The sequence below is a fragment of the Podarcis pityusensis genome (genome assembly GCF_964106645.2).
Source record: "Podarcis pityusensis genome assembly, chromosome: 7".
In the NCBI taxonomy this organism is placed as follows: Eukaryota; Metazoa; Chordata; class Lepidosauria; order Squamata; family Lacertidae; genus Podarcis; species Podarcis pityusensis.
Window position 1 is genome coordinate 40,275,892 of NC_138031.1, and position 26,309 is coordinate 40,302,200.

Sequence of the window (26,309 nt, forward strand, 5' to 3'; positions counted from 1 at the left end):
TCACGCACATTGTGACAGATCAACAGGAGCCCTGAAGCATCAGTACTGGTGCCTGCACTAAGTCTGGGAGTGCACTTTCGCTCCCTCTTTTTAACATTCCCTCTTCAGTATAATTCAAAATGCTATTGAAAGGGAAACAGGCTTGTTCTTGTCTGTCCTTTCTTCCGGTGATCAACTCCCAAATGGCCTTTTCCCCATTAACAAGAAGAAAGGATGGTGTCATATAGTGACAGCAAAGGGGACTAAATCTGCTGGATCTTCTTCAAAGGGAATGAAATCCTGTTCAGCTTCCAATTAATGGTTATTAGAGATGCACCTGTGAAACTCACACTGTTTTTTTTAAAGGCAAGCAACCCAATTCCATGTTGCAATTTCTGAACTGTTAGCTGATCCGGCCTCTGTTTCCATGGAACTTACTGCACACTCAAAACGCAGCAAATAGTTATTTTATTATGATTACTTGGATAACACATAGTGTGGATTTATAGAATGCTTTAATCTTCTGTGGGCACAATTCACCTAATGAGCCCTGTCTGTGGAAGCCCTGTGCAAGGACTTCTGCTTATATAATGGATCTTCCCCTCCCCACTTGTGTGCCCCCAGAAATTGGCTGGGGATGTGTTGGGAGAACCCCCAGAATAGCACACAGAGGGGGGAAAGCAGAATTGTTCCATCTGGCCACCTGAAATGCTTGCACAGACAGAACCGTCCCCGCATCCCGCTTCATTATGCTACAAATGTATTCAGGGAAAGCCTAGAAAACTGATTTCATACCCTTCTGGTGAGAAACCCCAAGGGTTCCAAGCGCTTACCCAGGGTTTGGTTTCTTTGGAAGAAAGTTCAGTGGAGACTGAGGTGTTATTCGGATATGTGGTTCTATTTTCACATACATACAAGCTGATGGAGGGGCTCGCAGTATTAACACCCCAACAGATCTTGCTTCCCCATTAGGTTTCCAGAGAAGCACCAAAGCTTTGCATAGAGCAAACCTGTCTCTATGTCTCCAACTTCTCTACCTGCTTTCTGTCCAGCTCACACTACACTCCCCTTTGTTTTGTCTACCTGCCACTTAGGTGAGTTAGGGAGGCCCACCCATTTGCCCAGAGGGCACCATCACTCTTGCAGCCTAGCTTATTCTTTGGGGATGCTAATGAAAGACATTTAAGTGACCGACCAAGTCCATTGCCTTATAATTGCCTAGTTCAGCAATAGAATCCTCTATCAGAGCTTTTAACCCTTACTGAAGGAGCGTCTCCACCCCCATCGTTCTACCCGGACACTGAGGTCTAGCGCTGAGGGCCTTCTGGTGGTTCCCTCACCGCGAGAAGCCAAGCTACAGGGAACCAGGCAGAGGGCCTTCTCGGTAGTGGCACCCGCCCTGTGGAAGGCCCTCCCACCAGATGTCAAAGAGAATAACAACTACCAGACTTTTAGAATGAAGGCAGCCCTGTTTAGGGAAGCTTTTAACGTTTGATGCATTACTGTATTTTAATATTTTGTTGAAAGCTGCCCAGAGTGGCTGGGGAAGCCCAGCCAGATGGGTGGGGTATGTATAAATAAATAAATAAATAAATAAATACTGGATGCAGGACCCCAAGAATTAAGTGGGACTCAGGGCATCATCCAGACTGACCCCCCAAACTTACAACAATATTCATTGCTATGCTTGTTTCCTGGCAGGACCAGGAGTGGGGGAGGAATGAAGTATCCACTATTTCAGTAGTGCGCACACACTGCACATTCACATTTAAACCATAGTTTATTTTAACTCTGGGTTAAAGTAGTATGCAAACCAGAGCATAAGGAGTTTCTTAAGTTACCTCCATAGCTCTTCAAAGACTCTCCAGTTTTTGTCCATCAGCACACGGAGAGTACACAGATCATTCACAAAGGTAGACGTTTTTGAGCCCATTTAAAAGTCCAATTTGCACAATCACCTTGTTTCCTTCAGGAGGTACTTTAGAAAATTATTAATTCCTGAATAATGTTTGTTGCTCTTTAGACTTAGTGCTCAAGGGCAGATAATTATCTCTGCTATATAAAATTGTGTTTACCTGCCCTGATGCCATGGGATAAGGGGAGCTGTACATTTAAATATAACACATTAATCATTATGTCCCACTGAGAAGAGCTCTGTGGCAAGTTATTTTGCAGGCAATTGGGACGCACGTTCTTCTCTTCCCCTAGCCGGTCTGATTTTAAGAGTCTCAAGATTTTAAGAACCTAGCATGTATTGGGTCTATTTGTGTGATCACACTTTATGTAATAGTCACCAAGAACTGAACGTAGAAAATTACTTGCTGGAAAGAGAATGTGTTTGTATATGAATCTATCTTTAGTTTGCTGGCAGCAAAAAGAAGGATTGAAGGATTTTGGACCTATTAAACGTATGCTCTAACAATGATTTATTACATCTTATCATTCAGCTGCTAAGTTTCTGCCTTGTCCCATTCCACTGCTCCCCTGCCCTCTTGCAGATAAACAAGCTGGAGGCTTGCCTCAGGCAGGCGAGGTGCTTGGATGGTAATGGGATTCAACTGAAGGAAAATGAGCACCAGATGAAAGAAGGCTGCATTACTCGGAGCTGTAAGGTATGTGTTGCTGAATGCTCAGTCTGGGATATAAATCCTTTCCCCAGTCCTATATAATGCCGTCTTGAACCAACCTGCAATGAAAAGTCAAGCACAGAGGTTAGCCTTGCCACTGTGATGGATGTAGATAATAAGAAATGTACATGTACAAGAGAGTCTGGGATTTGAGCATCAGATATGATCACAGTTAAGCACAGGCCCATAAAATTGGGCTAGATTGATCTATGGGTGCTTTCTAAAGGAACATATTGTGGTACAAAATCAGGATTGAGACTTAGTAGGTCCAGTCCACACCACCGCTGTGTTTCCTAGATGGCCAAAACTACACATGATGCAGAAGATCCATGACTGGAACTCCTGATGCCTTCATTTGGACATAAAAGCAAATCCAGGGAAGCCCTGGCATTGGGGAAGGTGTTTTAACCTCTTTCCCCTGTTCTGTTTTCCCAATTCAAGTTTTTCCTCTTCCAGCTACTGTTTATCCAGATGAAAGAAAATACAAGCACAGCATTCTGTACCCATATTTCCCCCTTAGTGAAATACAGAAGCTTTTTGGTGGTGAAGGGGGTGGCTCTCACTTGAGAAAGCAGCAAGGGAGGAAAGAGTTGATTATCCCACTTCCCCAAGTGGCTTTGCTACAGTCAGAACTGAAACTCCCTGCATCTGTTTTCAAGCACAAACAAAAATAATGTGAGTCAGTTCTGATGACAGATCTCCCACCCCATTTTAGATGCAGTTTGGCCTTTAGAGACCCCAGTATTAGGCAACTAATTTTAACAAGACCCATAAGCTGAAATCTGCAGAGATTCAAGGGCCAGCAACAACAAACTCCATTCCTTGGTGGGTCATGGCTTTGGCTGCTTTCTCTCCTGTGAGAAAAGGCAGCACAGGAGTGAGAAAAGTTCTATCTCCAACCTATTCAGCTCGCTCTCGTGCAATCTGTGCAGTGGCAAGAACCAGTTGAGAAAAGTAAGTGGAGGGCTCTGCTAAAGTCTCTGCTGGTGTTCATGCTAGGAAGGAGATGACTAAAGATCTCTTGACCTACATCTCAGCTCAAATGGGAAAGGAGATGATTCTGGTGCACTACAAGGGGGAAAGACCCTTGGATAAGCAGCAATGTTGGGGGAAGATTGGGCTTCCAGGCTTATCTCTATTTAAAATAGAATATAGTCCAGTGGCAGAGAAACTGCAGACAGAAGGTCTAAGGTTCAGTTGCCAGAATCGCCAGGTAGGGATTAGAGAGATCCCAGTCTGAAACCCTAGAGAGTTGTTGATAAGTAAGGGTAGACAGATGGATAGATGCACCAGTTGCCTTAGTATAAGACATCTTTCTATGCTGCTAAGCCACTATGATGCTGTGCTTAAAAACAACTGTAAGTGTGTGCATTCTGTCTTTTCTTGGACATGCTCATAGAAGCCATGGAGGCATTTGTTTGCAACTAGACATAAAGTCTGAGCATTTTGACCACAACTGGATGCCTTCATCTGCCCCAGCCGCAACAAAACATGTCTCTTTTGCATCAGTCTCTACAGCCACAGCAAGCGCTGCAACCTTCCAACAGTTTGACTTCACCCCCAAAGATGCTCTCCTCCATTGTCTCCCGAGACAGATGCCAACAACCAAGCTATAAAGTCTGAGCATTTTGACCATGTCAGGGCACTGAAAACTGACCTGCTAATTGATGTAAGTCTTTTTTTAAAAAACTTGATTAGAAAATGATTAATTAGCAATGGACTCCTGCAAGGGGAGAGGTTTTGGCAATGAGCCTTCTAATTAACCTCTGGAGCCTTTTGGACATGGCGTACAACTATGAAAAGGATCATTTATTTGTGTGTCCTAGGCTGGTCAATGCCCTTTTATCAGATTCCCAATGGGTACAGGTGAGACATCACTCCAGTACTCTGTAGGTGGTACCTTCTATTTAATGTGCCGGAAAATTCCATGGTAAGGAATATTGCAATGGTAGTGTCATATATCTCTCTGAAAGGAGGACACATTAATATCTTCACTTTGCCTTTCAGTGGAGCCAAATAACCTGAACTATTGAGTCATGTCCTTCAACAGAATAAAAACATCTCACAAAGAACCAAGGTTTGTGCTTTCTACTTTGCAAGAACAACAGTGCTACTAACAACACAGTCATCTGCTTTCTAAAAATATTTATTTAGAGGGCTGGATTGCAAACAAAAAAACTTCAGTGTCATTGACAAACAACAAAGAACTTGCACTGAGAGTTTTAACATTAAAAAAGACAAATGGCCAAATTAATCTAGTCACTCTCTTTGGGGTATTGTTTTGTGCATAGCAGGCACAGTCAATAATTTTCAACATTGTTTGGTTTGTCATTGGAGCTCTGAAAAATCTGTAAAAACCCACAAGATTGCTTCACTTCATAATGGCTTCTTTTCTGATATTTGACTTTTGAATTCATCTAAGCTATTCATCTGGGCAGGACATTCTTCCAAAGCTCAGGTTTCAGCATATAAATAAAGGGTTTCATTGAAATACAATGTTTGTATGAAGGCATTCCTTAAAATAGCATTGCATTGCACCAAGGAAAAATGGTTTTAGAAAGATGTGAATGAGGATGTGAGTAATAAGGTTTGATGTTTTCTTGTAAGTGTTCACCCCACCCCATCCCCTTAAAGATGATGTTTGGCTATCTTTTAGAAGAGATATGTCTGAGTCAATGATAGCTTTATTCATCCAGAGTTTCAATTATATGTGAATGTCCTGTGTAGTGCTGCTCTTGAACATCTCTTAATCCTGGTCATGATCAAAAGGAACACACACCATCAAAAATGTTTTTGAGAGTATTCCACTCAGTGAGAAATTCGGATTATTTTTTTTCAAATTTCCAAGAACCTGGGGATTTGTGTGTGAGACACTTTTAGAAGGGCATCAGCACAATTGTTTGGAACTAGAGTTCAGATAGATCTTTCCTTCATTCACTCTTCAACTAGAAAGGCTCCCGCAATGGTTTACAGATCAATAAAAATACCCTTGGGGAGTTTTCCATTTAGCACCACACTAGATGTGATATTAAATGTGTATAAGCATTTAATGTGACCTATTTTTGTTTTTTACTTAGCAGCTGCCATGGAGGGGGACCATCAGGACTCAAACTCAGGGGCAGGAGGGCTTTAACATTTGCCTACACTAGGGTCTGATGCCATTAGCTCTGGGAGGGAACCCTATGCTAGAAACTTCCATCCAGCATGCTTGCAAAAATTGGCTGCTGAGTTCCTGGCACCCTTGCATTATTTCTTTAGCTGCTACCTACAGGTTGTGATACCTTCCTAAATTATCTTTATAAGCATCTAGGTGAAAGAGGAAACCTCCCTAGAAGATGGCTTGAATAACTCCCCCCCCCCTTTTTTTACCTCTCCCCAAACATACTGCATCCTGACCAAATTCTGCCAACTCTGCATGGCATAATTAATTTAATTTAAATCCAACTTTTCATCTAGCAAAGGAATACATGAAGAAGCATATTCTACCCATATTTATAACTGTAAATATAAGCATAAAGCTCGACAAATTCAGAGTGAAAGCTTTGCTCAAGTCACTCCAGCTTGACTAGACTTTCAGCTATATAACAAGGAAATGCTCAGAGTTGGATACTACAAGGCTCCTCTTCCAGGAAGACTGGAGTTCTGAGAAGGAAAACAATTCTGAGGGAGGGAGGGAGCATCCAGACTGCCCAAGCATTCATAATAATTTGTTCACATGGAGGTTCTGTGATATTGCCAGCTAGTGGTTGTTACCCTGCTCTTTCCAGTGCAGTTTTTTAATCAAACTTATTGCAGTTAGAAAAGTGATGGGCTGGTGCAAGCTGGAATGTGTGCAGAGGAGGGAAACCAAGATGATCAAGGGTCTGGAAACCAAGCCTTACAAGAAGCGCTTGAAGGGGCTGGGTATGTTTAGCCTGGAGAAGAGGAGACTGAGATATGATAGCCATCTTCAGATATATTAAGGGCTGTCACATGGAAGAGGGAGCGTGCTTGTTTTCTCCTGCTCTGAAGGATAGGACTCGAGGCAATGGCTTCAAGTTACAAGAAAGGAGATTCCGACTGAACATTCGAAAACACTTTCTGACAGTAAGAGCTTTTCGGCAGTGGAACAGACTCCCACAAGAAGTGGTGGGCTCTCCTTCTTTTGAGATTTTTAAGCAGAAGTTGAATGGTCATCTGTCATGGATGCTTTAGCTGAGTATCCTATATTGTAGGGGGTTGGACTAGATGACCCCTGGGTTCCTTCCAACTCTATGATTCTATGATTCTAATTTCTAACTATGTTGTTTCCAAAGTTTCTGAAGTTTGAGCTGGTGAGAAGTGGTCAGCAATTCACAATAGGCACACAGAGAGATTGAAAATGTAAGTAGCTGAAACGTAGAAGCATTGGATAAATTACTGCAATCAACACAGGCTTTCATGAATCAAATACAATGGATAAATACAACTGTTTTATAACAATTTGTTGACCCATACGAATGAAATGAGTTTCTTCTTTTGTCTCTTCCCCATTGATGTTTGTTAAATATAAAGAGAACCTGGTAAAGCATTCACAAGGCTATCAGAAAAGAAAGCACAATTGCCAATAAGAAATGTGATTAGATTGCATGCCGTATCCAACTGATTGATTGTTAAACAAATGCACAGCAATTCCACCAATCTTTGGTTTGTATAATATATGTTGTGTCTTCAGCAGATATTTATGCTCTGGTAGTCTTAAGGCTGGGCATGAACTATTGAAAACAACTACTGAATGCAAAACTGCATCAATAGCAAAAAGAACTGTTTCATTGTTGACAGTTTTGTGTTGCACAGAGTAGGATATTGAAACTTTTCATAAAAGTAAGGCAATGGATATAGATGTGAATCTGCTGTTTCTTGAAAGGGGCCTATTCATGCTGCTAGATATTAACCAAATCAAAGCCAAAATCCTATGTAGAGAGGTTTGCATTAAGTTTGCTCAAGAGGTTTGTCTTTAGAAAATGTGGCTCAGAGAGTGTTCAAGGCTAATGGATGACTTATCCTGGAAACCCAAGCAGTGATCTCTCATGGCAGGAAGATGAAACCTGAGAACTCAGCATCTTAGTTAGTCGTTGGTGCCAGCAGCATTATAAACTCCAGGTGAGCGATTTTAAACAAGCAAGATGCTTGCATAGGATCTCTCTCTGGGAGCAGAGAGAGGAAAGTTACCGACTACATTAAGGATTTAAAGAATGCAGAATCACATTTGTTTGCTTGTTTAAAAGCAATGTATTATTTTTTATTTTGCAACATTTAATTGTAACTGTTTTAAGACTGTTTCCAGTAAAGTTTTGCAGTTGTTTGTTGTGATGGAGAACATTAATTTCTGCTCTGCAGAAAGTGCAGACCAGGGATTCTGCTTGCAACAACTCTAACAGTGCATGTGTAATAGAAAACCAAAGAAAAGTGTTTGCGTGCATATTTGCTAAGATATTCACTACTGCAGTATTAAATGTGCATATTTTGCTTGTGCATGCGTTCAGTAAATATCCCCATATTAAGACCTGTGTGACTAAGTTACCAGATTAATCTCCCAATATGTGCCATCATCACTAGAGATTCTAATTCACGAGACTCTTAAATGTGTGAAAACCCATCTACCAAAGAAGCTCGCTCACACCGGTTAAACGTGTACAAGACTGCAGCTCAACTTTTATTATTCCAGACAAAATAGAACCAAAGAATTCTAGAGTTTGAAGGGACCACAAGGGTCATCTAGTCTAACCCCCTACAGTGCAGGAATCTTTCTCACCAACATGGGGATTGATCTCCTGGCCTGAGATTAAGAGTCTCAGGCTCTACCGACTGAGCCATCCCCTGCCTTCCATGATGCCTCTTTCCTTTAAACATGTACAGAAAAATCCCCTCTGAAATGAAACATCTAATGGACTAAATGCCTGACATACAGAGACAGTAGCACAGGGGATCTACTGCTAGTTTATGAGCACCAGGCTCATGAAAACCGTAGCTCCAAAAAGGGTGAAGTAGCAGCCATTATTGTTACCTTGACCTTGTTTATCTCCTTTGACCTCAGCAGCATCCTTTGTCTTTTGAAAAGTACATTACTTAGCACCATGACACATTGGCCTAAATACAGCTCTCACATGAATACGCAGGAGACCTTTTGCTGGCAAGCGACAGAAGTGTGGAAGCAGTAGATAACTTCCCCTCAGTTTATTAGGAAGAGGTCAAACCTTAATTGCTACTTCCAGTGCTGTGTTAATGTAATGTATAGGACTGCACTGCTAGCCATTCTTAAAGGCCTTCCTGGCATCTGAGAACTATGACTGCACAGAGCCAAGAATCGAAGGAGGCCAACATATGGCTTTAGCATCAGCTCCATTTTCCTCAGCTTCTGAATTGTTATTTTGTTTCTGTGATAAATAATTCATCCCAATAAAGATAGAACTGCCAAGGGCCTTATCTGGCATTCCCATCGTATGGAGCAAAGTGGTCTCAGAGTACATCAATGAGGCAAATAATTGAAGTGGAGGGAATTTAAGTACCATACTTATTCTGAGCACCAGCAAAAATTCTGCTTTGGGAACTTACAATAATTGCAGTTAGAAGAGCATGAAGTCCTTGGTTGACTACCCAGTACTACTGGTTTCTATGGGAATTGAATGCAGAGTAATTGTTATTACTTAGTAGCCATTCAGTTACACCATTGATCCTGAAAGAACATAATTTTTCATCAAAAAACCCCTTAAGCTCTTAAAATGCCTAGCCTTTTTGTTCTTCTCCAGCCCGTTCTTAAGAGGTTCTTTTAAATAAAGCTCATTTTTGAAAATGTGCCACAAACATGAGCTTAAGAACTTTTAAAAATTTGACCTGGTAATGAACATGGGACTTTTAATTTTGTCAGAAAAATGACAGAAACCTGTCTCAGATGAAGTACAAAACAGATCCCTTTCTTTGTGTAAATATTTACAGCTTTATATGTTTAATTCATAGGAAAGCACCAATACTGCATCAGTCGTTTAGAGTAGTGGTCCCCAACTGGTGGTCTGCGGACTGCAGGGGTCTATGTAACCCACCCAGGGGGGTTGTGGCACCAGTTACATAACAAAAACTACCACAGAGATACCAACCTTTCCAAAAGTAGGAGGTCCATGGCTTGGCTTTTGAAAAGCAGGGGGTCTGCAGTACTTACCTAATCGGGAGCAGCTGCTCTAGAGGATGTGATTGACACATCACAATGAGGGTCCTATTTTGGATGTCATGTGTGTCAGAGCTGTGGGCGTCTCTCCTCACCACAGATGCCACGGGAGCCTCTTGACGTTTTTATAGTCTTTATTTACAATATTTACAATGGATCATTAGCACATCGTTCATCCATCAGAGTCACTCAGTTCAGATCTCTGCTGAGGCCTGCGTTTGCCTCTCCAACAGCTCATAAAATGGTGAAGTTTCCCGCTCCATCATTCCACCCTCCTCTTTACCACACACCTCTCGAGGCGGCCGTAAACCTCCCCCCAGATTCTGAGCCTGAGCTTAACCCCTGTGAACTTTCCGTCTCCCCAGCCCTTCTGGGCTTATTCCAATCTCTCTCTCTTTGTTGCCTCCCTCCCCCTCGGGCACCTCGTCCACATCTTCCGCTCCCAGGCTTCCCCCTCCCTCTGGGGAACATGAGACCTCTGGTTCATCCCTGACAATGTGCCTGTTTTCGTTGGGTAGGAATTCAACATAGTTCTAAGTGGGGTATGCATGCCAGGTCTGCTTGAGCAATGGGACTTCCTCCACCTCCTTCTCCCATGAGTCCCCACACAGTCCCTAAACCTATTATGGGGCTTTCCCCAATCCCTAGGAGCAAATTTAGAGGGCACAAGTAGCACATGGGAGGAAGGGATAGAGGAAAATCCTGCCGTGCAAGCGAAAGAATGGTTTTTAAAAATTGTAGAAATTTCCAGCATAACCGTAGTTTGAAAAAGGAATGTGTTTTGTTTAATAATGGGGTCAGCAACATGGTGCCCTTGAAAATGTCCTCTGATTTGTGCTGTGCAGTCTATCAATGTAAGCTTTAATTTCTGCGTAAAATAATGCTAGTTAGATTAGAGGTTCTATTTTGACACTACTGGCTTTTACTCAGACCTAGAGTTGGGGAAGAAATTTGATTCAGTTCACACTTTGAGGTCATTATACTCAAATCTCACTTTCAGAAACGGTAGGCAATCCAAAACACATCCTTCCTTCAAAATGAGTCTTTCTCTGAATTTTGCAATGCAGTTCTCCAGCCAAAATGTACAAAAATGTCTATAGATACTGTGGTAAAGTATCCATATAAATGCACATATTGGTGGAAATAACATACCAAAATGCATTATTTATGAGGAAATTGCCTTGCAAAGATGTGTACATTAGGCAAAATATAATACAGCATATGCAGATTAGGAGAAATTCACATTAAAATGGTGAATTTTCATGAGGGATTCTTATTTTTAGGTGCAAAGTAACGCGGAAATGTGGAGAACTGAATCTAAGATTAGAAAAATGAGCAACTGAAAAGAATGTCTCTTTCTGTCTATTGTGGGGATGATGGGAAGGAGGGAAGCAACCCAATGGCAGTTTCTCAAATTTCCAAATGTACCCAAGGCACCCTCCCCCAAGTTTGATGTTCCTTGGTTTAATCCATGATTCATGAGGCCCATAATAATTTTAGTATGTGTGTTTGTGTGTGTATTTCTTTCGATTTTTGCTTAAAACTCTGTAGACCATGGCAAATTTTAATCCTCACCCCCCCCCCAAAAAACAAATAAACCATTAAATATTCATTAACTGGAGCACTTAATTTCTCCTGTCTCATTATAGAAAAAGAGAAAAACAAGCAACTGATTTCTCTGAGGAAATTCAAGTAAACATTATTTTAATGTATGGATGACAATGAAATGGGGTATGTAAAATTAGAAAGACGAGCAATTAAATCTGAGAGCAAACTTAATGAATGTTTGGTAGTGGCCAGACATTGCCTCTGAGTGCCAAGATAAAACCAGATGAAATTTTGCTAGATTAGATGTTGTTTGCAACATTGGAGTTGTTGGATTCCAACAGAGCAACCAGCTAGTAACATCCTTGAAAACTGACCTTTTAAGTAACCTGACTAGTGATGTCATGAGAAATCAAGTCGTGTCTGTGAGTAGAATCAGGACAAGAAGCATAGCCCATGTTGATCAGACTGCCCTCTGTGCCCTTGATTTTGCTCCTATACGCTTCAACACTTGATGTGCCAGTCCTTGGTCACACACTGACAGAATACCTCAGACATTTGCCTGAACTGGGCTAGTGAAGGCACACAGTGGCAGTGCAGATTGGTTGTTTGCAGCTAGCTAGTATACATTCTCTGTCTGCCTCACAGTAGATTATTGTTCTTCCTTGGTGACAGAAAACAAAATACATTTCCTGAGGCTGTTCTTTTACTGACAGGCACTTGCTTGCACTATGTGCAGACACTTGAGCTTCTGACTGAGAATGCAAGATGTAGATTTATAGGATGTGTAAAAGAGAGAAGGTTTCGGCTGGATTCCAGCTTCACTGTGAACATTATTTTTTATTGTTGTTATAAAAGGAATATTATAAAATGTTAGCAACATGAGGACCTATGCTGTTTTGATGGAAGTAACATTGACTGGAAAAGTAGATGTGACATCCCTAAACCTTTTGGAAGAGGAGATTTCAAGGGTACCATTTGGGCTGGGTTTTATTTTAATCGCTGCTTCTTCTCTGTGCTGCACCATTTCATTTTCCCCTTTCAGCTTGACCTAGTTGACATCTGCAGCAGACACTTTATCAAAGACCAGATCACAAGAGACACACAAAATGGTGCCAGAAAGTCTGAGCCAATATCACATCTTTCTCTGTGGCAACACAGATGGAAGGCCTGGCATAAGTTCATATGAAACAGAGGGTCTGAAACACTCTATGGGAAATTTGCCAGAGTCTCAATCTTGTGTTGGACAGTGCAGTAAATGTTCTCAGAGTTTAGTGTTTATGTGCCCTGACATATTGCTCATTTGACAAGCATCCCTGCATAAAGCCTACAGGTTTCAGAATATGTTAGTCTCTGGAACCTAAATATTGCATTCATTACCATAATCATGATGCAATTCATACATTTTGGAACCCAAATATTACCATTACCATAATCATTGGTAATTCCTACATAAACCTGCTTTAAAACAGCCATATGCTAACAGTTCCGTATTCCAAAATTGTGGAGGCTAGTTATGGCCCTCTCGGGAAGCAGATGGAGGTGAGGCATACAGTGCCAGATCTGCATTTTTTGCTGAAGGGGGCATAATTCAGCACTGCCACCCCACTCTCCCTGACTGTGAACTATGAAAGATGAATTCTTTAAAGTGCTGACTGGTGCCTTTCAAAGTTCCTCCAAATACTAATTGCCATCCCACCCCCTAAGTACTGACAAAACATCTTCTGGAAGCACCTTGCCTCAAGGTAGATGTATGGATGGTGGATTTTCTCCTTAAATGCAATGACATGGTTAAAATCACATCTAGCTTGGCCTTTCAATGAGGGCTGAACTCATCAATGATCCAGTTCAGTAAAAGGCTTCATAAAATAAGTTTATACTCTGGATATACTTTGAAACAGTCTTATTATACCACATGTTCCATGCTGATCCCTGGCATGGAAACCAGCCCTGGTAAGACTTAGCTCAAATTAAGTTCTGGTTTGTGTGTGTGTGTGTGTGATAGAGAAGCCTTCACCCACCTGGTGTCCTTGGAATCTTTTGGACCACAAATCCCATCAGCCCCATCCACCACAATGGAGCTAGAGTTGGATCTGTCATCCGAAACATCCAGAGGACACCAAGTTGATGAAAGCTGTGATAGAGGGTGGTTTTCTTTTTCAATTAAAACTGGCAAAATTATATATAGGCCTAGTCCTGAGGGAATCGGGTGGGAGGGAGATGGGTTAAGTAGAAATGTACAGTGTAAGTCTTATTTTCTCTGTGTGTAGCCCTCTCCAACATGCAAAGAGGCACACATGAAAAGGAGATCACATTTACTTTAAGCACTGCACATCTTTAAATATGGAACAAAAATGTCCAGTGGTGCTTTAAGTGGAATTGTGTTACCAAAGCCAGATGTGGTATACATCTTTCCCTAAAAGAGAGGGTAGAAATGGCCTAAAGGGTATGTGCAAGGAGTCAAGGTCATCCCACATCCCAGTAATGATACTTAATCGATAGAAACAGGGAGATTTTCTTAATGGTTAACAGCTTGATATATTTCTCCTTTTCCGGCAACCCAAAGTAACCCATACTCTTAATCATGTCCCAAAGATGCCTAAGGGGGGAGTTGGTCTTTTGCAGGGGGGAAGCACTTTTCAAAGTACCAAATGCTTGAGAATGGAAGAAATTGTTTCAGAGTCATTATCAATAGCTCACTCTCAAAAAGTTCATTTAGTGACCATTGCAGAGAGAAGCTCACGGGGGCAGCTGTGTCCGGCATGACCTAATGCTTTTTGAGATAAGTACAGCTATTGGAAACCAATCAGAAACACACCAGAGGGTAATTACGGTGCATTGCTGGCACCTGATATAATGTGTTTTCAAGGCAATAGAGCTTAACAAAAGGGACAACTATATTCTGCACTGATATGTTGATCAAGATTTTAAGGTAAAAGTATGAAGGTGTCTTAAGCCTGATCTTACTATATCTTATGTGTGTGTGTGTGTAGGATCGAGTATGTGTGTACAGGATGGAGTGTGCATGCATTTCCTTTATTCTGTTAAATAATGCACCTTTATGTAACTATCTCCAGAACACCTAGAAGCCAGTGCATCAGATTTGTTATGCTGCCAGTCGCCACCGTTGCACAACTGGGTCTGCATCACATTTGGCATCTTGATATTGAGGAAATATGGTGTGTGATAATGACAGAAGGGAAGATTCTCATATATTGGTACGCTAAAGATTTCTCACCTACATTGGCTCAACCTGGGACTGGAAAAGCATCAAAGGCAATAGCAGCTTGGACTTTCTGATTGGCTATCATTGTCATGTGGCACAGGAAGCCAGTATGCAGGTCATTGCAATCATGATTGATGGGGAACAGAACCTTTGGCACAGTCACTTTGGAAGTCCTAGCGGGGGAGTTCCTGGTGATTATGTACCAGGAATAGGAGTGCAAGCACAAGTGGTTGCCTAGCAACCACATCCACTATGCTGCTTATGCTTTTCACCCTCTGAAACTGGCAAAAGAGCTGGATCCCTCATATTCACTGAAATAATTTGAGGACCACCTTTTAAAAGTACATATTTTGGAGGTGAAAGTGAAAAGAGAGTGTGTGGGTGTTCTGGAGTAGGTGCGCATCAGCAAAGATGACTCAAAGCTCTTGGCAGTATGCCAGCACCAAGTACCCAAACTGATGTCCAGGAATTAAGGGCCTTGTTCCATTCCACTATTGAACTCCTGATATCCTGCTGTACATTTTGCAAAAAAATCTGTTAAACAGACTTTGATCTTAAGATCAATCTCCGAGGTCAACATGCAGCATTATAGATTCTTTCTATACATTTGCCAAAGGTTGTGCATTTTTGTGTTTTCTTACGTTTTGATGAATTGTATTTCGTTCCCCTGTTTTAATTGGATTCCCACAAAAAAACACACCATAAGGGTTGTTTTTGCATCATGCTGTACACATGTTTGTTCAAGTGGTTGCACACATGGTCCACTGAAACATCACACATGGACTGAACTGCTCAAGAATATAGATCACAGTTTGGTTGTACAGATGCCCATGTGTCCCTGTGCAGGATTGGGTGTTGTATTGTGTTCTACACAATTTGTCCTAGACTGCAATTCCAAATGAATTTACTAGAGTGTAACAAAATGGGACTTCAGAGTAAACCGTGAATTGTGCAGCTAGAGAAGGCTCTGTAAGGCTGTAACAACTGGACTGCAATATATACACTCACATGGAAGGGATTATATTTTGTTGTTGTGTAGTCGTTTAGTTGTGTCCGACTCTTCGTGACCCCATGGACCAGAGCACGCCAGGCACTCCTGTCTTCCACTGCCTCCTGCAGTTTGGTCAAACTCATGCTGGTAGGTTCAAGAACACTATCCAACCATCTCATCCTCTGTCGTTCCCATCTCCTTGTGCCCTCCATATTTCCCAACATCAGGTTCTTTTCCAGGGAGTCTTCTCTTCTCATGAGGTGGCCAAAGTATTGGAGTTTCCGCTTAAGGATCTGTCCTTCCAGTGAGCACTCAGGGCTAATTTCCTTAAGAATGGATACGTTTGATCTTCTTGCAGTCCATGGGACTCTTAAGAGTCTCCTCCAGCACCATAATTCAAAAGCATCAATTCTTTGGCAATCAGCCTTCTTTATGGTCCAGCTCTCACTTCCATACATCACTACTGAGAAAACCATAGCTTTAACTATACGGACCTTTGTTAGCAAGGTGATGTCTCTGCTTTTTAAGATGCTGTCTAGGTTTGTCATTGCTTTTTTCCCAAGAAGCAGTCGTCTTTTAATTTTGTGGTTGCTGTCACCATCTGCAGTGATCATGGAGCCCAAGAAGGTAAAATCTCTCACTGCCTCCATTTCTTCCCCTTCTGTTTGCCTGGAGGTGATGGGACCAGTGACCATGAGCTTCGTTTTTTTGATGTTGAGCTTCAAACCATATTTTTCGCTCTCCTCTTTCACCCTCATTAAAAGGTTATATACATACATGCAAACATTCTTTTCAATAGGAGTCACACTGTACCATGCTGGAAGCTGTTTTTGAGACTTGTAGAGGAGCAGCTTAGAATGTGGTGCAAAGAAATATTAGCGCCCAAAACGAAAGTCGTTGGGAAAGTATGCTCATTTCCAACTATTAAGGTTAGTGTTAGTTCAAGGTTCATTTCCAGATGATTTCCGTTGCTTCAAAGTTAAATGCAGAAAAGACCTTTTAAATCAACCAGGCCATCTGCCTCCCAAAGCAGATATTCCCTAATGTAAAATTACACTTTGTCCAGTGCATGTTTCATTGTCCTGAGTGATGACACCTTTACTTCCTCCTCTGGAAGATGCTCACACAAATGCTTAATAGAACACAAGGTCACTACATTTGGATTTGTGGCCTTCATTTTCATTTTCTTAATATTATCAAATTACTCCAGTGATATACTGAGGACCAGAAGACTCATTCTAACACACACACACACCCCTAAAATCCCCCACAGTCCTTTGGCCGTTTTTGACTAGAATACTAGTGCTGTCATCAGCGTACTTCTGGTGAGCTACCATATTGACAATGCCAGGGCTCTTTAACAGCCCAAATTCTGTATCTGCATAGGCAGCACTATAACCCATTTCCTCCTGCAATCCAAGTATGGGGGACATGTCCTTAGTCCTATGATTGACTGGGACTAGTATATAAGCCAAAACAGGTGAGAAATCCACATGGCTTTCTTTCTGTGATTAGCACAGTAGTGTTTTAGGAGTAAAGATGGTTCACTTTTCTCAAAGACATGTACAATACTCTAATTTGTAGTCAGCAGCCCACACTTAGCTTTTGGGGCCTAAATCAGCCTGCTAGAGATGGGGAAGAGATTTGAAGTCAAATCTATCAAATGCACACTTTTTGAAATAATGTGAGAACCAAAGTGCAGCCATTCTTCAAAATCCAGACATCCAAATTTTGTGGTGCAGTTCTTCAACCAGACAATGTTTACAAAAATGTATTATATTTGAAAAAAAATTGCTTGCAAAAATATGTACTTTAGTTGAAAATGTGTTTATTAGGAGAAAATGCTTCAGATTTTCATGAGGATTTTTTTTTTTTAACCAATACTAGATACCTCAGTTGGTTAGAGTTTGGTGCTGATAATGCCAAAGCCACAGGTTCAGTCACCATACGGGACAGCTGCATATTTCTGCAGGAGGTTGAACTAGATGGTCCTAATAGATTCTATGAATCACAACTTGCTTCAGAAAGGTGCAGAACTGAATTTAAGATTCTTGGAAAAACTAGAAACTGAGAGAACTAGAACTGGCAGATCCATCCCTAATTCTTCTTTTAAATCCTGTTCCTTCATGTCAGTTGAGTGACTGCATTGATCAATATGTCAAAGTTGACAGCACTTACCATCTGTTTGGTGGGAGAATCCTGGCTCATCCTGCTATTATGCAAGAATATCTCTAGATCAGCATCTGAGTCCATCCACATTTTCTGGCTCTGTACTGTGTGATCCACAGGTCAGGAAACTCAGTTATAGTAAAACACAGTTGTATTTTCCACTTTAGTATCAATGGTCAACTATGAATTCAAGTTCTTGCCAATATAATTCATTATTTCCTCTTCTAGAGTTATTATTGCCTTAAATTACTTCAAGGTTCATCTTCAAAATGTGAAGTGTTGCTTTTCTTAATGCTTCATCTCTGTTCTAGAAATCTATAAGGATTAACATGAATATTTCCATTGTAGTGAAATAAGTTTATGACAACAGAAGTGCCATCCTTATTCAAACAAGGTAGAGGAGGTTAGCTATGTTCCGAATTATTCTCATTATCTTAATTTTTACTTGATTATTCATTAGGTAGTTGTACTTCTTCAAAAGACAAGGAAGAAATGTAATGGTACTTTTGATTTTATTATATAAATGATTGCAGAGATCTGCTTCTATTGACACCAGAAGGAACACAGAAATCCTCCTCCTTTCTAGTCATGCATACAATTTATCACTTTTAAATGTCACCACATACTGTATATAAAACACATTCTCTTTGTGAGACTGTAAATGTATATGTGGAGGAACTGTAACATTTCAAAAATGTTTTGCAGCTGGGTTTTTGCTGAAGTCAGTAAAATCATATGATTTTTAGCACTAAGTTTCCTTGCTTTGAAATTTTGACGGGGGATCTTAGTGACTTGGCCACAAATATTTAGTAGGGGTCGTAATGTTCTTTGCAATAATGGAACTTGCACTTGAGCTGAGCCCTGTTCACTTGCTTGTGCTCATTCACAAGCTCTGCAATTTGATCAGGTTCATGCAAGTGTTGGTAATAGCTAATGGAACAAATTTCTTTGCTCTTGAAAAAAATAAGGAACTGGCTAGCAACTTATTGAACCATACCATTATAATTGTGCCACCCATTTCTATGTCAAGTCCGTGGTGCTGCTAAAATGTGTATTCCATTGAACTCTGTTCAGCTGAGGTGATGATAGTCACCACTAACACTCATTGTTATGTTTCTGTTCCTGTCTCCTGATCTTATGTGTGGGCGAGGGGGGGGGGGAGAGATGTATTGCTTAATCTGGGTGCTCTCTCTCTCTCTCTCTCTCTCTCTCTCTCTCTCTCTGCAAAGGTCTTACAGAGACACACACACTTTGCCATGAAGTACAAAATGTTGTTGCTTTCACTAATGGCTGACATTAAAAAAAAATACAATTTATGTATTTTACCAGGTTAGTCAGTTATCCATTCCTAACCATGTATATTCAGCAGTAAGTCCCATTTAAATTAGTTGTGCTTACTTTCAGATAAGTCAGGTTAGGAATCCAGCCTTACTGCATTTTTTTAAAAAGCTACTGCTAAGTATTACAGAAAAACATCAACTGCCTCTCTTCCCTGCTCCTCTTTACTATTTTATAGCGTGCCTTGATACCAAATTAAGAAATAAAATTTACAATAATAATTTAAAAAATATGGGACTGTGTCCTTTTTGGTATTACGCAATGATGAAAACAAAGACTCCACAAGACAAACAAATTACAACACCTCTAGATGAATACCTTGTGACTGTAGGAAACAATTAACAGTAAAACTGCAAATAGTGAAATGCATTGCATAAGGAGTTCTTGCAATGGAACCCAGAAAATCAAAATCAATTATGCCATTTTTGAAAAATGTGAAGGACTGAGCTGACATGCATTTTATGAACTGTAGACTCATAAAGAAGAAATTATGGGTACATGAATGTGAACCCTATCTCTAATACTTAGACATTTGTAGTTGTTTGCTTTACTTTTAGAAAAAGCTCATGAATTGGAAAGTAACGATCTGTTTATACTTGTTCTGTAATGCACAAGAGTATGGGATTTTGCCTTGATTTAATTGAATGTGCATCTGACTGATGAACACAATCCATGATAGATGGTTTGCATCTATCAACATATATCAACAATAGTTATTCGGTATAATGTTTCTCAAGTTAACAGAAAACTTTTTGGAAGGACTTGAAAACACTTTGTGTGGGGTTTTTTTATTTGAGTTTTTTCATTTGTGGGGTTGCTCCCCATGGACCTCTCCATTGAAAAGTTATCATGTAACTTCTGGACACAAAGAACCAACTTGACAATGCAAATATCAATATGCAACTCATATTGGAAAAATGAGTTTTTCTCTCCCATAGACAGCATTGAACCAACTAGGTGTCCGGATAGCTTTTCTGCAATATTATTTGCTCTCTCTGGAAACAGCTGCTATTAATCACAGACTAACTTCTGGGTGGCTGTTCCGCAAGATAAAAACCAATGCAGCTTTCCCGGAGTGGTCTGTAGCTATCAAAAAGCTAGAATCAGCTCCAAACAGCTTTATGTTTATCACATTAGTTAAATGTGTGCTGCATGTATTACCCACTGGAAAAAAACCCAGACCTAATATTAGCAAGCATGAGACTGAATTACGTACAGTAACTTCTCGGAACATACGCTTAAACAGATGGGTTGAGCTCATTGAAATTCTGTGTTTTAGGAATACATGCTTGACTGCCTCTTAACACCATATAAAAATACATGTGATGCCTGTGTGTAAGCAAGTGCTTGACAGACCGAGCAGATGCTGTTCACTGGAGTCTGTTAACCTGTTTGCTTAACCTTTCTATTTAATTGGAAGAAATGTTTTGCTTAAAAAACACACCCCACCACCAGCCCATCTTGGTTAGGTTACGTATTGTCAGTGAACCTTTCATTCAAATCAAGGGCAACCAAACATGCTTTTGCCTCTACCTGCTTGCCTTAAACCTTTCCATAGCTTGTATTTCATTCATTTATGCTTTTGTTCTGTAATTACTGGCTGACTGTTCTCATGGAGTTTAGTATTAAAATTCCTGGCTGCCTGATCAATGAAATATTGCCAGAACCAAAGGCAGCAAAAATACAATTATCATGCACCATTGAAGAGAATCCACATGCAGAAATGGCCCAAGTTATTTGATGCCTGAGGTAGGAAATCCAAATGGTAACCCCAGGGCAATAATAATAATAATAATAATAATAATAATAATAATAATAATAATAGGGCAACAACAACAACAACATCAACAACAACAACAACAACTAAGTAACTTCAATAATTACACTTGACCTATTTTGCTGGGGGCGGGGATTAAGAAAAAAAAAATGCGGGCTCTTGGGGATGAAGGCTCCCTGCTGCCCTGTGGAGGCTTCCCGGGCTACCCCAGAGCTTCTCAACCCAAAGAGCATTTTTATTATATTTTTTCTGATTGTGATGCAGGCTGTGAATTTGATATTTCTGTAATTTCTCCCTTTGGTCTAATCTCTGGCCCACCTAATCATAACTTCCTTCACCTCTTCATCTTTTAATTCCCATTCTAATAATAGATTATACATTTTAGATAATATCTTTTTAGGATTTTTTAATAACTCTGTTTGTAGTTTTGATTCTTCTTTGCCAAATCTGGTAAGTTCCTTTGCCTTTTAATTCTCAGTATGCACTTTCTCACTCTTAAGTCCTTTTATAGAGCTTTCTGGTCACAGCTTTATTCGCCTCCTTCAGCCTTATTTCGTCACTCCGTCTTTGTTATTTTCCCGTAAGAATTCAACTCTCCCTTTCTATTAATTTTTGTTATTTCATCTTCGGAAATACGGGAGTGCGTTTGTACCCACCATCTGCCATATGGAGTAACCTGGTGCTTTTCTCCTTGGGGTCTCGGGGCGTTTCATGGTCAGGCTTGCGTCCTTCTTGCGCTGAGAGCCCTCTGACTTCCTCCACTTAAACTGTGCTGGAACGACAGAGGATCCCTTTCTTCACTGCTTGGTGCCTTTTTCGGTCTGAGACCTCCTCTCAGACCTTTCTAGGGGTTCACATCACCCTTACTCCCCCTTATTTTGCCCGTTCACCGTGACTGGGAATGCTGCACCGAGGCAGAGCGAATTCCCCGACCCACCACTTGAGAACACCACGCCAGAAGCCGCCTGGCTCAGATATTCAAAGCTTATAATATTCACCTCAAAATAAGCTAGGAAAAACAGTGTTGTTTTTGTTGTCACCCCCCATCCAAATTTATACTAAATGGAGTTCTCCTTGTTGCTGGTGATAATGTAACTGTGATCACATTGGTTGTGCACAAGTGATGCGGATCGTTGGGGTAATAGAATCCCTGCTTATGTAAAGTTCGGCCAACCTAGTTGCACACATATAGAATATTTCCATTGCATAGTGATGACCACTTACTGTAATACAAATACTTTTAGAAGAAGTGCTGAAATGGAGAGTAACACAAAAGGCACCAAGAGGATCATAACAATCTCCACCAGCCTGCTATAATGTCAAGCAGACTCAAACTAAATTAAGCAACTGTTCAATTTATTTGTGTTAAGACTCAAGTTCTGTCTCTTTGGAACAACTACACAGGAATCTTGAAAAGCAATATGTGCTTCTTTTCACTTGCTTTACAGTGTTTGGGTCATATATCGGTTGAAAATTAGACAGCAAGCAACACATTTCCTTTTTTCATTACAGTGCTGGATATAAAAATACTGAATAGGGCAAAGGACTGATGTTAAGAGGCACCGGCTGTGTGCATATTGTGGCATAAATACTATAATGCTAGCTATTCATTAACAATGTTAATTAAATGCCTTCAAATAACCTGATTTATAATGAACAAGAACATTGAAGTATTTCTGCCCTTGCTAATTTCATCTTGTTGCATGCTATATTATTGTATATAATTAGGCAACAGCAAGGAATTATAACCTGAAATGCTTATTACCGGAAAAAGGACAACTGATGCTATTTATATCAACTGATGTCAGTTATATCAGGAAAGAACTTGTTGAAAAGATGGTGTTAATTTAATTTTTGCTTGATTGTGAGTGTGGTCATGATACCTATCATATATTTTGCATGGTTTGCTTAACAAGTATCAGCAACTGTATGCTATATTTGGATCAAGAATGATTGACAGTCAGTTTTACTCCAACAGTTTTACTCAAACTATGAACTGCTATAGCTGTTTCACAGTGTGCCCAAATCCGCATCAAATCCCCTCCACTTCTGTAGGGTTAATCTCAGATCCTTTAAATAAACTAAGTTTTCACACTGCTGTGAATTCCCATTTCTAAGTTTAGGGACATTCTTATTCCTTTTACATTCCACCAACCCCAGAGACATCTCATGAAAAGCTGATGGTTTCTTTAAATAAATTTGCTGTTGTTGTTGACATTGTGCCTTGGGAACACCTGTTGGTAAGGCTTTGGGGAGCCAACTGAAGACCCAAGCAGTCCTCATTCTCCCATCACTGTTGTTGGATGGTAGATTTGCAGAAATGTGAAAGGGAAGGGAACAGCTTGGAAATTTTTTACTTTCCTTACAAGCCTACCCAAACTTCGATTATTATTATTTTTTTACAAGTCCTCTCACCTTCTTACCAAAAAATGCATGCAGCAATGGGAAATCAGTAAAGCAAAGTACAATCGAGAAAGATGGAGAAAAGAAGCAGATAGGCTAGTTAAGCTGTTCACATAAACATTGCCATGAAAGAGGAAACCCACCAGCCAAAAATAGGGCACAGATTTGCATAAAGCATGCATATGCAAATTTGTAAATATGGGTGCAAATTTAGAAATAATTATTATAATTCAAATATTATAAATACAATGCAGCTCCCCATAGTAGGAAAGACTGAGGCTAGGTGCTCCTTGTTGGTCCACTGTAAATACTGAAGAGGAACTTTCTGCCTTCCCTTCTTACAGTCTTCTTCTCTAACTGGGACCAAACAGATTGTCAGATAAATTACAGCCCTCTGTAAAAGAGGACACTTGGCCACTCCAGTGTCAGACCAGCTCATTCTCTTTTCTCTTTCTGCCACTGAGCAAAATAACTCAATAGTTTGCTCTTTCTGTGGGTATGGGCAATACCCAGTTTTCTCTCACCTAAACTGCATCCATAATAGCAGCAGCTTTGTTGTGGGATTTGCATGAACAGTATTGTGCTGTTAATCTGAATGTTTAAATAATCTGTGACTAACTGAGACACAGTCTTATTATGGAAAAGTTTTTATTACACCAACATTTGATTCCCCGCCCAGAGTAATTGTAGAGCACCATGCTATCTTAAAGCACACACCTTGTTGGTTTGAGTTTCCACCATTTTCTCTTTATTCCAACATGGCAGCTAGTGTATATGGAATTGCTTGTCATCTGTGTGACCCAGCTGCTAAGCATTGGTGTAAACTTTTTTTTTTGTGGGGCGGGGGAGAATGCACCATCTGGATAATCATAATTCTTGCTCTTTTCCTGGCAAGCTAGTTAATTGTTGGGTGTTATTCATGATGGACCTATTTATAAGGATAATTGAGGGTCAAGCTATTGATTTCTTCTCCTGTGTACCTTGGATGCCACATTTGTTGATGAATTTTTGTTTATGAGTGATTGGCCTTAGAAAGATTTAAAAGACAGAAGATATACAGCATTTTTATACTTCTTATTGAAATAAAATGTTAGCTTTGTATTTTCCTGAAGGCAACAAATATTGATGCTAAAATAACTTTTGCCCGAATAATAGCCTTATTTATAAATCAATTTTATTTGAATATTTAAATTTAAGTAAGTTTAGTTCCATCCTTGACAATTTGACCTCACTGAATTAAGAAGAGTAAACTGGCTAAGGTCTGAGTGCTGTGGCTTAATTATTTTGTCAGTCCACCATTACTATGGTAATGAATTATTTTCATACCTAATGGGCCAATCCAAAACTTTGCTGCATCAGCAAAAAAAGTGCTTAGAATGGGATGCACTGATTGCTGTGCCAGCTAATTTCATATTGCACGACTTATTGCAGTATTGCAGCTGTATTGTTCTGCATTTGTAAACAGAGACATTGCAGCACCTGTTTAAAACTTGGGTGAAACATATTTATATCCAGTGAGTTCAGCTAGTTTAAAAAGGTGTGAACTCCAAATACTGAACTAAACTATTGTAACAAGCCACTGCGGATCCATGCAGCAGTGGTGTAGCGTGGGTTGCCAGTGGCTGGGGCCATGCAGAGGGGAGTGGGTGGGAGGAAGGGAAATGGATGGAGTACGTATGTGCATTCAGTTGCCTAATGGCATCCGCGTCACCCAGGAGACCGCATCTGCTGAGATAAGAAAGAAGAGTTGTTCCATTGTCTGGAGACGTCACTTACTGGTTCATATGGGGAAGCCATTTTCAATGGAGTCTAGCAACAGAAGCACACAGCTGTATTGAGGCAGCACAGGGGGTTGACATTTTGTGCCCCCAACAATTTTGTGCTCAGGGCAACCACCCGGGGGGGGGGGGCATGCTATGCCACTGCCCTGCAAGGGAGGGGGAATTAGAGACTCAGGGGCCATTTGCTTAAGATGATTTTTTTTTTTTTTAAAAAAAGAGTCTAGTAGTGCAATCTCATAGTTTTAGAACCAACTCCCATTAAGTTCAATGCTGCAATCCTATGCTCATTTAATGATTTATGCATATGATTGCTCTATAAGAAAATGCTTGATAAAGGTTATAAAGTTATGAATAACATTTGACTGAGGAGACGGGCTAATTTATTCTCTCTGTTTAAGATTCATTCATTTTTAAGGATGATGATGATGATGATGATGATTTATTGAAAGAGAAAGGTAAAATTAGAACAAGAAACAGTTTTGGAAAATTGTTATGACATGTGGAATAAAGCTATCAGGAATGAAAACACTGAAGTCCCCTGAAGCTGTTGCTTTTCTGGCTGGTGGATGGAGACAAGTTGGCCTACCTTTTGCAATGATGTGTTGGATGCTTGGTCTTCTGGTGGCAGAAGCTAGAATGCCCTTCTCCCAATCCCTGCATTTCCAGAGTTGAAGATGCTGGCCTGGACTCTGTGTCCCTTACATACTGACAGTTTTGAAGAAGTGGCACACAGAGGGGGTTTTTATGTGCCAGACTTTTGGATGCCTTGAAATGATTTTCTCACCCCCTACCAAATTACTCATTCTCACCTGCTGAATCTTAGCCATGTGAATTATAAAGCACAGTGACTTACACTCAGCTTCTCTGTGGGATAGATCCTCTCCGGTCACAAAAGAAGTTTGACTGCAGCAGGAGAGATATATTAAAGTTACTTCTTTTGCATTTCCAGACAGTAAATACAGTGATGCATGGAGGAAAATGAAGTGTAATTGGTGTTAGAAAACTAGTTGCCATCATAACATGCAAGGCTACCTGGTTTGCTAATTTTATGTCTCTCAGTATTTTATGTCTATAGTGATGAGTAATTATCCATTTAACAACAATTCGTCTTCAAAGCTGTTACAGCACATAATTAAAATCAACTTTTTTTTTTACAGACCCATCACATAGAAAAGGAATGAAATTGGAATTTTCTCCTCCTGTGAAATTTATACTGGACACCCAGCACTTTAATATAATGCCTATTCCCTGGTGGGGATGGTATTCAATAAATTTATTCCATTAGCACAATAA

The 26,309-nt window shown here is 40.3% G+C and overlaps 1 long non-coding RNA gene across 2 annotated transcripts; it reads left to right on the top strand.

Annotated features, from left to right (window-relative positions):
* Positions 1-2,123: 2,123 nt before the first annotated feature.
* LOC308481375 lies at positions 2,124-26,309 on the top strand. Of its 2 annotated transcripts, XR_013988603.1 has the most exons (5): positions 2,124-2,190; positions 2,478-2,591; positions 4,116-4,275; positions 4,614-4,683; positions 26,174-26,309. It is a non-coding gene; the product is annotated as an uncharacterized lncRNA (long non-coding RNA). The 2 variants fall into 2 exon arrangements; XR_013988604.1 differs by lacking the exon at positions 2,124-2,190 and having other exon boundaries at positions 2,298-2,591.